General features: G+C 45.2%; 1 long non-coding RNA gene across 1 annotated transcript in view; it reads right to left on the bottom strand.

Moving 5' to 3' along the window:
- Nucleotides 1–272: 272 nt before the first annotated feature.
- Nucleotides 273–13,523, bottom strand: part of LOC134898181 (uncharacterized) — a 68,201-nt gene continuing 54,950 nt past the window's right edge. The window contains exons 3-4 of the long non-coding RNA XR_010172186.1: nt 4,260–4,402; nt 273–494 (exon numbers count right to left, since the gene is read on the bottom strand). This is a non-coding gene — a long non-coding RNA (uncharacterized LOC134898181). The remainder of the gene's footprint in view (nt 495–4,259; nt 4,403–13,523) is intronic.

The raw sequence follows: 13,523 nt of genomic DNA, 5'->3' as shown, positions 1-13,523 counted from the left end.
ACCCCCAAATTCTATGATTTAAGCTGTTTTTTAGTGTTTTTTGAAAAAAACACCCGAATCCAAAACACACCCGAATCCGACCCGAAAAATTTCAGGCGCTCATCTCTAACATTAACTCAAGTTGTTAAAGATTTTATAGCCTCCTGTGCTCAGCATAAGATTCCTCACCAGTCTCCTGCAGGATAATTTATTCCATTATTCATACATCATATACCTTAGAAACACGTCTCCATAGATTTTATTTCAGACCTACCACAGTAAAACAAATTTAATACAATTTAGGTAGTTGTAGACCATTTCTCGAAAATGGCTAATTTTATTCTTCAATCGGGTTTACCCTCAGCACCCATTCTTGCGCAGTTGTTCATTTGTCAAATCTTAAGACTACATGGAGCACCTTCAGGGATTGTGGCAGACAACTGGTTCCAGCAAGCCTGTCCCACATGCTTTTAACTAGGAGATAAACAAATGCCAGCATGGCACCTTTACTCCCACTGTAAAGGAAATATTAAAATTAAAACAGTACACATACCACATGTATAGGTTCTTTAATATACACACTCACTCTACATACTCACCTTTGTAAAGTAGGCGTCCTTTGGTGCAGGTTGGTCCCCTTGTCCAGTAGATGTCCTGATTGGCTGAAAGTGATCTGCCTGGCTAAAAATGATGTGTGTGTGTGTGTGTGTGTGTGTGTGTGTGTGTGTGTGTGTGTGTGTGTGTGTGTGTGTGTGTACTTTTTTTTAACTGTATAAAATATATATTTTTTTTAAATGTCCCCAGATGATCAAATAATTTATATGAGGGCCATTTAACCATTATTTGGTATTATTTTATTAACAAATCTGCTTATCTGTTAATAGAATTATACTGAATCAGGTTTAATTAGCTCTTATTTTCATAATTTGATTATACTTTAAAAGGAAAAATTATCAATTTTGGGGACATTTGTGGAAAAAAAAATTAGCCAGTTAAGTGGCTAAACACCATCAGATCTCTTTAGTGCATGTGCTTGATTCTAATTTGAATATTTAACACGTTGCCTGAACTGGACCCTGCAGCAATGTCCGAATTCCAATGAATGCTGCTTGAGGATCTCCGGGAGTAAAGTATCAAGGTTGAACTCCAGAAGCTTTGCCTGCAGAAGCAGTTGGGTTACTCATACACCTTTCACACCAGCAGCTTTGAACACGGGTTATTGGCACATGAGCGCGCATAACCTGTGTTCCTGTGCGGTGTGAAAGATACCAGGGGCAATATACTGGGTTGAGCAACCCGGTATTTTAACCTTTCTAGCGAGCAGGGTTGAACTTGTGTTCAACCCGGCTCGCTGTGCGGTGTGGACAGGAGCCGAGTCAGTGCGACCCGTTTCCCGTTCACAGTGTGTGGACAGGTGGCGCTTGGAGATCACGTGATCTCCCAGCACCGCCCACGCCGCGTCACCGCAGACATCACCAACCCGGCAATATGCCGGGTTGCAGTCTGCGGTGTGAAAGGGGTATTGAGGCAGGTCGCACACTGGGAGCTCCCGTGTCAGGCTCCCGTGTGCGACCCGCCTTCAGGCGGTGTGAAAGTGGTATGAGATAGCCAATGTTCACACAACTGATCCAAAGAGCAGCAGTGGATCAGAGAAACCAGTAGAAGGCATCTATTTATACAAAGCCCCTCTTGTTGCACTAGCATATTACTTCACAGCCGCAGCATCCATCTCTGAATCGGGCCCTATGTTAAAACATTGATATTCGGTGTGATGGTCTATTGCAGTCAGGGGTTTGTGCAATTTTCTATCAGGTTTGCATTTAGTAAATCTCCAGATTGCAAAATCGACAGAAAAAAAATCAATGCTTTGTAAATTTATCAAGTGTACCGGTGTGATTGATATTTATGTGAAAAGCAAGCGTACATCTTAATGTTTAATCTCCCTTGGTAGTGAGTTTAGTAAGTTAGGAAATCTTGTCAGGTGACAGATTTCTTTAATATTTAGTACAATAAATATAGTTCTTACCATGTATGCTGTCAACAAATGTCTGTCTATAGGAGAATCAGAGAACAGTGTAGGAAAATAATTCTCTGATCAATACAGTGGTGTATGCAGGGGGTTTTCTGAGTACCCACAAACTCACCTGAGGGACCAATTTTTAAAAAAAATCTCAGGCGTGGTCAGACAGCCGGCAATTGTAGCCCCACCCCTCGCATCTATATACCGCGATTCACAGGTCTGTCAGGAGGGGGTGGAGCCAATATGATGAGATTCTTATATGATTGCATCATATTGGCTCCGCCACCTACCCACGAATTGTGGCATATAGCCACAAGGCGGCAAGGCTACAATTGCTGTACCAGTTATTCTGTGGTGGCTTAGTAATGAAAAGTACCCCAGCCAAGCCCTACATTAATGACCACTGAGACATCCTCTTCCCGCAGGGCAGTCTCTAAAAGTTAGTGGTGTGTGTGTGTGTGTGTGTGTGTGTGTGTGTGTGTGTGTGTGTGTGTGTGTGTAATTGTGTATATGTATAGTATGTGTGTTTGTGTTCTATGCATGTGTGTGAATATGTATGTGTTTTATACTTGTCTACTCTCCCGGTTTTTGCTGGGGACAACCAATTTTTAGGGTAGTCACTTTCGCCTCCAGAAGAGTAGGCACCCTCCCGCATTCTGCCCATTTCATAGAGAAGTGGGCAGAATGCAGAGAATAAAACGGTAATCTGAGAAGAGACGGGGCCTAATGGCTTTTTCCATGACAATCGCGTTTTCCGGCCCTGCCCCATAAGCAAATATTAGCTAATAACGGCAATTGCTCTTTGAGGGGGGTGGGCCTAATTATGCAATTATCATAACCTCACCCCCATCACCGTCCACCTGCTTTTCCTATCCGGGCATCTCACAGAGAGGAGGTTTTCAAAGTAGGTAAGTATGATGTGTTCCATGTGTGTATTCACCGTATTTATGTGTATGTTTTCTGTGTATGTATATGTATGTATGTATTTATGTGTTCTATGAGTGTATGTACTGTGTATATGTATATATGTGTGTTCTATGTGTGCGTTTGTCTGTGTATGTGTTCTACGTAAAATATGTGTGTGTGTGTGTGTGTGTGTATGTATTATATATGTGTGCATGTGCGCGTGTGTGTGCGTGCGCACATAGAAGGAACCCCCCTCTATGAATCCTTCGTTTGCCCCTGCAATACACATATCCTTATCCACACATACTCAAAACCAGCCAAACTGATTAGCCACATTTCTGCAGTAACTAGCTGTGCAATTGCTTGTTCGTGGAGTTACATATCTCCTAACTCAAGTTAGGAATCGTTTTTATATTACTATAATTAAATCCTAGAAGTTTCATGACTGCATAATTATTAATGTACAATTCACAAGAAAAAAAAAATCACTATATTTTTCGTGATTTAGACACTATTTCAAACATTCATACATTTCAATACTGAATCATCCTATTTCTTTCACACTGTTTTATGTAGTTTTACAAATGTATGGGTTGTGAGTTGACATATGCCACTAAATAGGAGATCGATGGATCACTTGATACATATGTAACAACTATAGCTACTGGTGATTAGGTTGAGTGGCTACTGTAAGAGGAAAAATGTCCATATATTGTCTTAGCCTTTCCTCATAACTTCAGTTCTCCAGTGATTTCTTTTCATTTTAAAAATGACCTCACTCTCTGCCCTCCCCTCTAATACTTATCTCCACAAATGTTCATCACAATAATAGACCTGATACAACTTCCATCGCAGTTCATTTTGTGGACGTTACTGTCAACACTAGCCTTTTACTTTATTTTTTGTCTTTACTTTCATGTTGTCATCATTTATATAAAATTTCCTGTAGATGCTAATTTCTCACTTGGGGGTCTATTTACTAAGCCTTGGATGGAGAAAAAGTGCCTGGAGATAAAGTACCAGCCAATCAGCAACTACCTGGCATGTCAAAGGCTGCGTTTGAAAAATGACAGTTAGGAGTTGATTGGCAGGTACCTTATCTCCATGTATTTTATCCCAATACAAGGCTTAGTAAATAGACCCCTTAGAGGAGTATTATTTTTTTCCACATAGTACCATGTGAGTTATAGGTATTAAAAATATATATATTTTACCTAGAATCCTACCGTCCTGTAGAGAAATGTATGTGGAGACTGCCCCCCCCCCCACACACACACACACAAACACACACACACACACACACACACACACACACACACACCTGCAATCTTTCAAGCATTCCCTCAAAACTCACTTCTTCAATTATGACTAATCTACCCCTTCTTGATTGCTCCCTTTGCTTGCTCCCTTGATTGCTTTGTCCACATGCCATTTCCACCTGGGTCCCATTGCTTCTGCCAGGGACAGACTGGGTCCAAGAATCAGCCCTGGCATTCTCTGTGTGTGCACACAGAAAAGGGGGTTAGACCAGAAACTCCCCTAGAAATAGAATATTTAATATTTATTGTTTTCACTTTCAGTTTAATTTGTATAAATATGTATATAATTTTCCTGTTATTAATGTGTAAAGTATTGTGAAATATTTTGTTGCAAGAAAATAAGTTTTACACATCAGGCTTCCAGGCCCCATTACCTCACTTCATGGGGGTATATTTACTATTATCGAATCTGATTTTCTAAGGATTTGATTTTGGCATTCGATTACAATTCGATTTTGATTGAAGAGATTTACTAAAGGAAAAATTGAATTTCAAATTGATGCTAAAACTAAATTCAGCTTAAATGCCACTCAAAATCAAATTTCTGAAAAACATTGATTTTTTCATAGTGGAATATATACTCAAATTCGATTTGTAAATCGATTTGAAATCAAACTCTACATCGAACTTCACATCCCCAAATGAATTGAATCATGTTAGGCGTTTGATATGTGCCATTCTAATGGTAGGAAATTGATTGTGATGACTTTTAAAGTACCCAAAAGCATGTGGAGCAGTGCAGCTGTAGGAATATTGGTTGTCCAAGGTTATGGTATGTTGTGCACCTACTTGCTGTATGCAAATCACCACCTGACTTAGAGAACCCAAGAGCATTAGTCAGAACAACATCAGCAGCTTCATAAGTTGAATACTGTACTTTTTTGTGCAAATGGCCATCATACCTAGTCTATGAATGTGCAATAAATAGCAGCATAGCACAATATCTGACACTTGTGTTGGATGCTATAATGAAACTTGTTACTGGCTATCCTGGTTCATGTCACGATGCCTACATCCTCAGCAAATCGTTCCTGTCTGCAAAATTTGAGGTGAGTCAGTTGCCACAGGGATAGTTGCTGGGTAAGTTACCTATATATGTTAATGAAGCAGTTAATAAACAGGCACATATAGCCACATAATCCATGACAAAATGCACATTTGGTCTATTAAAAATAGATGATTCGGAAGGCATATTATATCATTTGGCAAAAGTGTCCAGTATTGTGCTCTGCTGCCATCTATTGCATAATTGTGCATTAAATAAACCACTCCCCCTAGATTATGCAATAAACAGGGAGCAGGCAGAAGTATTGTTACCAACAACTGACTATGTGAGCACAGAAATTGGAAGGCAGGCAGGAAGGCAGATTAGGGCTAACCTTATTGCAAACTATTTCAGCTGTATTTTTTTTTTTTTAAATAAAAAAAAACATAAAATTTTAATCATCAGGTATTCATGTGTAAAATAGTGTAAAGAGAGAGTGTCTCCTTTAATTAGTGTGCATGTGATACATTTGAACCAACAGGAAGCAATGAGGAAGTTCTGTTCAAGTACAAATATCTATTCTACTCAGTGCACTTCAGTCTGCAAGTACCAATATCCGTTCCATGCAATACATTTCAGTCTACAAGTACCAGTTTCCATTCTACGTAGTGCATTTCAGTCTGCGAGTTCCAGTCCCCGAGGTCCAGTCCCTGTTCTATGCTGTGCACCCATCTAATAAGCAGTGTGTTGTATTCCTCTTCTCAAATACCGGTCGTCTCGCCAACTGAGTGTCATAACCCGGTAAGTATACACACTTACCGATTAGATACTCGATGTGTCAGTTCAGACTCCCAGCTGTGCGGGCATTTTAATTTGCCTGCCCAGCTGTGACGTCAGCCCCTTCAGCAATTGTATGGACTGACAGCATACCACCCATACACACAACCAGATGTGGCGATATATCTGAAGATATATCAGGCAACAGTATGTCTGTGAACAACATCATTCACAGTCATATCAGAGGTTCACAACGGCTGACAGATTCGCAATATATTGGCTGTTGGCTCGGATGGTCGATATATAATCTAGTGTATGGCCACCTTAACTCTTCATAGCAGATGGACAAATACATATTAAACACTTTTTTTTGTTACATCTTGTGATCTCTTAAAGCTATTGTGCTGATAGCAGCAAGCAGGTCTTTTTCCTTCCTTCATTTTATCCTCATTCTTGCATTTCATTCACATTTCTTCATCTCCAGCCACTCCACTGCCTTAAAAGACTACCCCCTTCTATAATCAACTTCATTAATCTCACTGGAAATGCTCATCTTCTTTGTTTTCCCTTTGTCTTTTTTAGACATTAAGAAAGAGCTTAAATAATACAACAGCTGCTTTGAGGAAGGAATGACTTTATCTGTTATTTTTATATGCATAATCAGATGGCTTAAATACATTTTGGCAATACACCTATCAAATTCCACAGTTGCCATGGAAATTAACTCAAACCTCGTGATTTGCATGTAACAGCTGAGCGGATCAAGTGCTGGACAGCTCCACTTTTTCACAGTAAGATTCATATAGCACAGTTAAAAGAATAAATGATATTCCCAATACGTGTATCTGTGTTTTTGAGTTATTATCATCACCCCCAGAAACATCTTTTATAAGAGTGTCTGTAAATCTTGGTAGCATTTCTCTGGCTATGTAACTGATCACATAATAAGATTGGAACCTGAAGTGTTGGTTGCTCCTGTTATGGGATGTAGTTATGTGACCAGACCGCCGGTCACTATACTGATGCCGGGATCCACGCCGATTCAGAGCCCGACAGTCGGCATGCTGACTAACAGGGACTATTCCCACTCATGGGTGGGAATAGAACCTGTGGCGAGTGCAGCGAGCCATCGAGCCCGCAAGGGGCTTTGTTGCGCTCGCCCTCCTGCCAGCAATCTAAGATCGGGATTCCGGCGTCAGTATAGTGACCGGCAGGATCCCAAACGCCGGTCTCCAAACCCAACCCTCTGTTATAGTGGGACCTGTCCAGCGGTGCAAGTGGGCGGGTACGGGTGGGTACGTCATACCCTTAAGAATTTAGCTGTGTGTACGCAGTACCCACCGCCGATGGGCCGCCGCTACCTCCCTCCCTCTGCTGCTGCTGCTCACCGCCGCTGTTGCTTAAGGGGAGGAGAGCACAGCGTGCACCTCTCCTGCCCCTCAGTAACTCCCTTCAATTCAGCGCCGGCCAGTGAGCCAATCAGAGCCCGTGGACCGGCAGCCAAGGCTCCTGATTGGCTGCCGGACGTGAGCTTTGAATGGCTCACGGATCGGGGCTGAATTAAAGGTAGACACCCGCACCGCCGCCGGAGACTGAGGGTCAGGAGAGGCGCAGGCTGCACTCTCCTCCTCTCACACACAGGACAGCAGCAGGGGAAGGGGAGCATGTGTACCTGGCACTGGGGACATTTCTGGCACTGGGGGTGCATGTGTATCTGGCACTGGGGAGAAATGTGTATCTGGCACTGAGGGCATATCTGGCACTGGGGGCATACAGTATCTGGCAGTGGGGGGGACATGTGTATCTGGCACTGGGGGGCATGTGTATCTGGCACTGGAGGCATATTTGGCACTAGAGGGACATGTGTATCTGGCACTGGGGGCATATCTGGCACTGCAGGGACATGTGTATCTGGCACTGGGAGCATATCTGGCACTCTGGGGGAATTTCTGTATCTGGCACTGGGGGCATATCTGGCACTGGGTGCATATCTGGCACTGGGGGGACATGTGTATCTGGCACTGGGGGCATATCTGGCACTGTGGGGACTTGTGTATCTGGCACTGGAGGCATATTTGGCACTGGGGGCATATCTGGAGCTGGGGGGACATGTGTATCTGGCACTGGGGGCATATCTGGCACTGCAGGGACATGTGTATCTGGCACTGGGGGCATATCTGGCACTGGGGGGACATGTGTATCTGGCACTGGGGGCATTTCTGTATCTGGCACTGGGGGCATATCTGGCACTGTGGGGGCATTTCTGTATCTGGCACTGGGGGCAATGTATATCTGATACAGTGGGGGCATTTGTGTATCTGGCACTGTGAGGCAATGTATACAGTATCTGGCACTCTGGGGACATTTCTGGCACTTGGGGTGCATGTGCATCTGGCACTGGGGGCATATCTGGCACTGGGGAGAAATGTGTATCTGGCACTGAGGGCATATCTGGCACTGGGGGGACATGTGTATCTGGCACTGGGGGCATATCTGGCACTGGTGAGAAATGTGTATCTGGCACTGAGGGCATATCTGGCCCTGGGGGGACATGTGTATCTGGCACTGGAGGCATGTTTGGCACTGGGGGCATATCTGGAGCTGGGGGGACATGTGTATCTGGCACTGGGGGCATATCTGGCACTGCAGGGACATGTGTATCTGGCACTGGGGGCATATCTGGCACTGGGGGGACATGTGTATCTGGCACTGGGGGCATTTCTGTATCTGGCACTAGGGGCATATCTGGCACTGTGGGGGCATTTCTGTATCTGGCACTGGGGGCAATGTATAGCTGATACAGTGGGGGCATTTGTGTATCTGGCACTGTGAGGTAATGTATACAGTATCTGGCACTCTGGGGACATTTGTGTATCTGGCACTGTGGGGCAATGTGTATCTGGCACTCTGGGGCATTTGTGTATCTGGCACAGTGAGGCAATGTGTATCTGGCACTGTGGGGCAATGTATATCTGGCACTGTGGGGCGATGTATATTTGGCACTGTGGGGCAATGTATATCTGGCACTGTGGGGCAACGTGTATCTGGCACTATTGGGGTCATATGTGTATATGCCTCTCCCCCCACATGTGTATCATGCCCCCATTTTCATTGGCCATGCCCCATGTGGAATTTGGCCACACCCATTTTTTGGGCGTGCACACAGTACCTATAAGACATTTTTTCTGCTTGCACCACTGGACCTGCCCCATATTTCTTATGGCATTGGACACAAAAATAATGTCACAACTCTTCTATCTCATTCTTCTGTTCCAATCTCTCCGAACACAAACGGTAGCAATAACTGCTACTCTGCACAACAGCTGCCTCTGCCTTCAGTGGCTACTGGTTGTCCCATGTCACGCTATTACTGGGGAATATATTCTCCTCAGACTTGCTCCTCTCGCATTACAAAATAATAATACTGGTGGACCCTTTCCCACTCCTAAAGTCCAAAACCATCAATAGATAGCCTATGGCGGTTCCCACTGTAATAAAGAGACAATGAGCATGGGGTACGCCTCCTAAAAAGTAAAGCAATACTAGGTTTGGCTGGATAAAAGGGGCCTTTCACAATACTACAGGGAAACCCACATACAAGTTGTTGTTATTATTATTATTATTAATAATAATAATAATAATAATTTATTTATTTATTAGTACAGTACAACAGGCCTCCGCCCACCCCTCTCAGCCCAATCCTTGCTCTGGCCCTCTCAGCTGATCTGTCCTGACTCCCCCTCCCCTGCTCCAGTAATTACCTTGGAGGCAATTCCTCCTATTCCAGGTCTGTCCTGTCTCCCTCGCTCACAGTGGGAGCTGTTGGGTCAAGTGCCCAGGCTTCCACTGCAAGCATATTGTTTAGAAAGGACAGTCTTACACACTTATTAGATAGATATAGCACCACCAAGTGTACATAGCACTACACAGGGGAAATAATGAAAAAGAAACACAGTCAATTATATTTAAACAGTAAACAGGCTCCAGAGAGGGATACAACTAAACAATTAAATAAGACAATGTGTAAAAACAGTACCACTCAATGACCCAATGCCCTGGTCTTGGTGGACAGAAAGATAGACATAGATTGTGAATGGGAGAGCATTGGAGATAGGGATAATGCAGATAGAGGACAACTGGGGTAATGGCCCCTGCTTGTGAGAGCATATTGACTGACTTAGGCAGATGTATCAAAGCATCTAATGAGTGAAGTGTCAACCAATCATCTTCTAGCTATCATTTTATAGAAAGTACTTTTTTAAATGCTAGCAAGAAGTGGCTTGGTTGCAATGGGCAACATCTCCATTTCTCAACAATTTTGAAGATTTGATACACTTCCCCCCAATTGAGTTAGGTTATGACTGTGAGGAAAACAGGGAAGAGATGAGACAGGGGGGCTGACAGATGAGAGTTAACGACTGTGAGGAGAGCTGATAAGCTTTAACACACTGGTGCATTTTCTGTGAACATATGATACAGTGCAGGTTGGCAGACAATTTGAAAGAGTGGGTGAGTGAGTTCCAGAGGAGGGGAGCACCATAAGTGAAATATTTTATGTGGGTTGATGTAATCAATGCTAGAGCAATGTGACAGAGAAAGAGCAGAGAAAGTGAGGGGGGTGGTGGACTGAGATGAGAAAAGGGATGTAAGAAGGAGAGATGCTATGAAGTTCTTTGCCTTTTAGGGCGCGGAACTTAAATGTATTCTGTAGTACAGTGTTTTCATACTCAAGTTCTCAGGGACCCCTAACGGTGCATGTTTTACAGATTTCCTCAGTGTTACATTTGAAATAATTAGCTTTACCTGTGCATCTTTTAAAATGTATCTGCCAGTAATGAATACTCCTGTGCACTAACTAGGAAATATGGAAAACATGCACTGTTAGGGGTCCCTAAGGACTGAAGTTGGGAAGCACTGCTGTAAGGGAAGGAAAGCCAGGGAAGGAGTTGAAGGAGTGGAGAGGTCTAACCAAAGCGACAGCAGAGGAAGATAAGACAAGATGTAACAAGGATAGATGAGGAGATGCAAGTTAGGAGAGTGGAAGATCAGAGAATAGGAAAGTGCAATATTCAAAATAAGAGAGGACAAGGGCATGGCTTACAGTTTTAGTAGCCTCATGGGTATGGAAGGGTCATGTTCTAAGGAGAAGGGATTGAGTTGGCAACAGTAAGATAAAAGGGGTCCTGGAAGGGGTAAGTCAACAAGCTCAATACATCACAGGTGTATTAGGGCAATGTCCTTATCTCCTAATGGCTGAATCAGGGAATTGGGAATATTAAACATGCTGAAAAATCTCGATTCCCAGATCCCAATCTTTTTAATGTTTAATTTCCTCATTTCCCAGCTGAATTCTGATAATCGCTAGCTGCCAATCGGCAGATCTGGTCTGCGTATTGGTGGTGCCAGCGGTTTGGGGAATCGCGGCACCTGATGTATGGGGACCTTTACACATGTTAAGTATAAGAAAGTGCATGAACAATCAGAAAAATAGACAATTTGAAATGAGAAAAATAGTGGGGGAGGACATCAGGCGAGAAGAAGTAGGTTTGCTGTTGGGTAGGGTCTTTTGGTTTATTTTTTTCTTTATTTTTTACATCTATATATTAACTCCAAAATTCTGCCAGGTTATGTTTAGGTTGCAGGGGGTGGGTGCTTACTGTTTAGCACTAGTGGGAGAGTTAGGGACGGGGATAAGGGTTACGGCCAATGTACATACCAAAAAGATGGGACTGCTGTTCACATGACTGCCAGGACCCAGAAGAAGTCCCTGCAGCCACTGCTCCTGCCTGGACCATGTAAGTTACCGCTTGGCCACCTGGGACTTTATGTGGACATTCTATCATGTGTAGAAGTGAAGACATGTCAACATTCTCATGCTGAACTGATGCACGTCGACATGATAAATGTAGGCTTGATTAGCTGAAGGCTGCATAAGCCTGAGGCCATATAAGAGCTTAATTTTTTGTGATTGGTTGTTTTACGACTAAGCAGTTGCTAGGTAGATCATGGTTTCCGGTTGTTTTTTCCTATAGGATCATAGGGTTGTCCGTCAAGTTTTATGGGGTTGGTCTCAGGATAATATATAATGCATAGTCATGTGCCTCAGACTTCCTCTTGCCATTATTGTATGGCCAAGGAAGGCTGAGTATATTGGCCCTCATTCCGAGTTGATCGGTCGCAAGGCGAATTTAGCAGAGTTACACACGCTAAGCCGCCGCCTACTGGGAGTGAATCTTAGCTTCTTAAAATTGCGACCGATGTATTCGCAATATTGCGATTACTAACTACTTAGCAGTTTCTGAGTAGCTCCAGACTTACTCTGCCTGTGCGATCATTTCAGTGCTTGTCGTTCCTGGTTGACGTCACAAACACACCCAGCGTTCGCCCAGGCACTCCCACCGTTTCTCCGGCCACTCCTGCGTTTTTTCCGGAAACGGTAGCGTTTTCAGCCACACGCCCCTGAAACGCCGTGTTTCCGCCCAGTAACACCCATTTCCTGTCAATCACATTACGATCGCCGGAGCGAAGAAAAAGCCGTGAGTAAAAATACTTTCTTCATAGTAAAGTTACTTGGCGCAGTCGCAGTGCGAACTTTGCGCATGCGTACTAAGCGGATTTTCACTGCGATGCGATGAAAAAGAACGAGCGAACAACTCGGAATGAGGGCCTTTGCCTCTGTCATACATTGTGCTGTTTTGCTCCCCTTTGTTTTACTGTAGTAGATTGTAGTTGCTGCTTCTTTTGTTTTAGGACTCCCTTTATTGCATTCCCCTGTTGCTGTGTCTCTGTCCTGCTGCCTTAAGATGCCGCGTCCCCGCCGATCCGCCCCCCCCCCCACCACTGCCTCGTCGACGCCGCAGGCACCCCACGCCCGCGATCCCGGAGTGCGGCCTCCCGGAGGTTGATCCCGGCGGCTGTAGTATCGCGGCGGGGTCAGGCCGCTGCGGCCCGCGCCCCTGCCAGCGGTGATAGTGCGGCCAGCGTCCGCTCCGTCCGTGCTGTTGCGGAGGACGTCTCGGCCGGGCCGCGGCCACTGGCATCCCCGGAGACCTCCGTGCGCCGGGCGTCTCCCTCGCCCGGCGCGACTAGCTGCGGCTCATCTCTCCTTCCCCTCCCGCCGGTGGCTCCGGCCAGTGGCGCGGGCGCCCACGTGGTGCCTGGCGTCTGCGGGCGGTCTGCGGGGGGTGATGGGGGGCACACACTGCTGGGGGGTCAGTATGTTGTGGGGTTGCAGGGAGCTCCTGTGCCCTCTAGTACTCGGGCTGGAGCGGCTGTGGATGGGCTCTCCGTTGCGGGGGGGGGGGCGTTTTCCCCCGTATGGATGGGGTGGTTAGGGCGGGCCCCAGTGCATTACGGGGGGTGGGGTTTTCACAGATTGCTGCGGCGGGGGCCCCACGCGCAGTTTCGGTGCTGGGGTCCCCGGCGGGGGATCTCACAGCGGGGGCATTTTTGTTTGGCTCCCGGTCACCCGCTGGTTTTATTCCAGCGTCGGCATCCCCAGGCGTCGGGCTCCAGGCTCTTCCCCCTGGCCCGGTGG

The sequence above is a fragment of the Pseudophryne corroboree genome, chromosome 1, assembly GCF_028390025.1.
Source record: "Pseudophryne corroboree isolate aPseCor3 chromosome 1, aPseCor3.hap2, whole genome shotgun sequence".
Lineage (NCBI taxonomy): Eukaryota > Metazoa > Chordata > Amphibia > Anura > Myobatrachidae > Pseudophryne > Pseudophryne corroboree.
The sequence above is the reverse complement of the archived record's forward strand: the minus strand, read 5'-3'. Positions and strand labels throughout refer to the sequence as shown.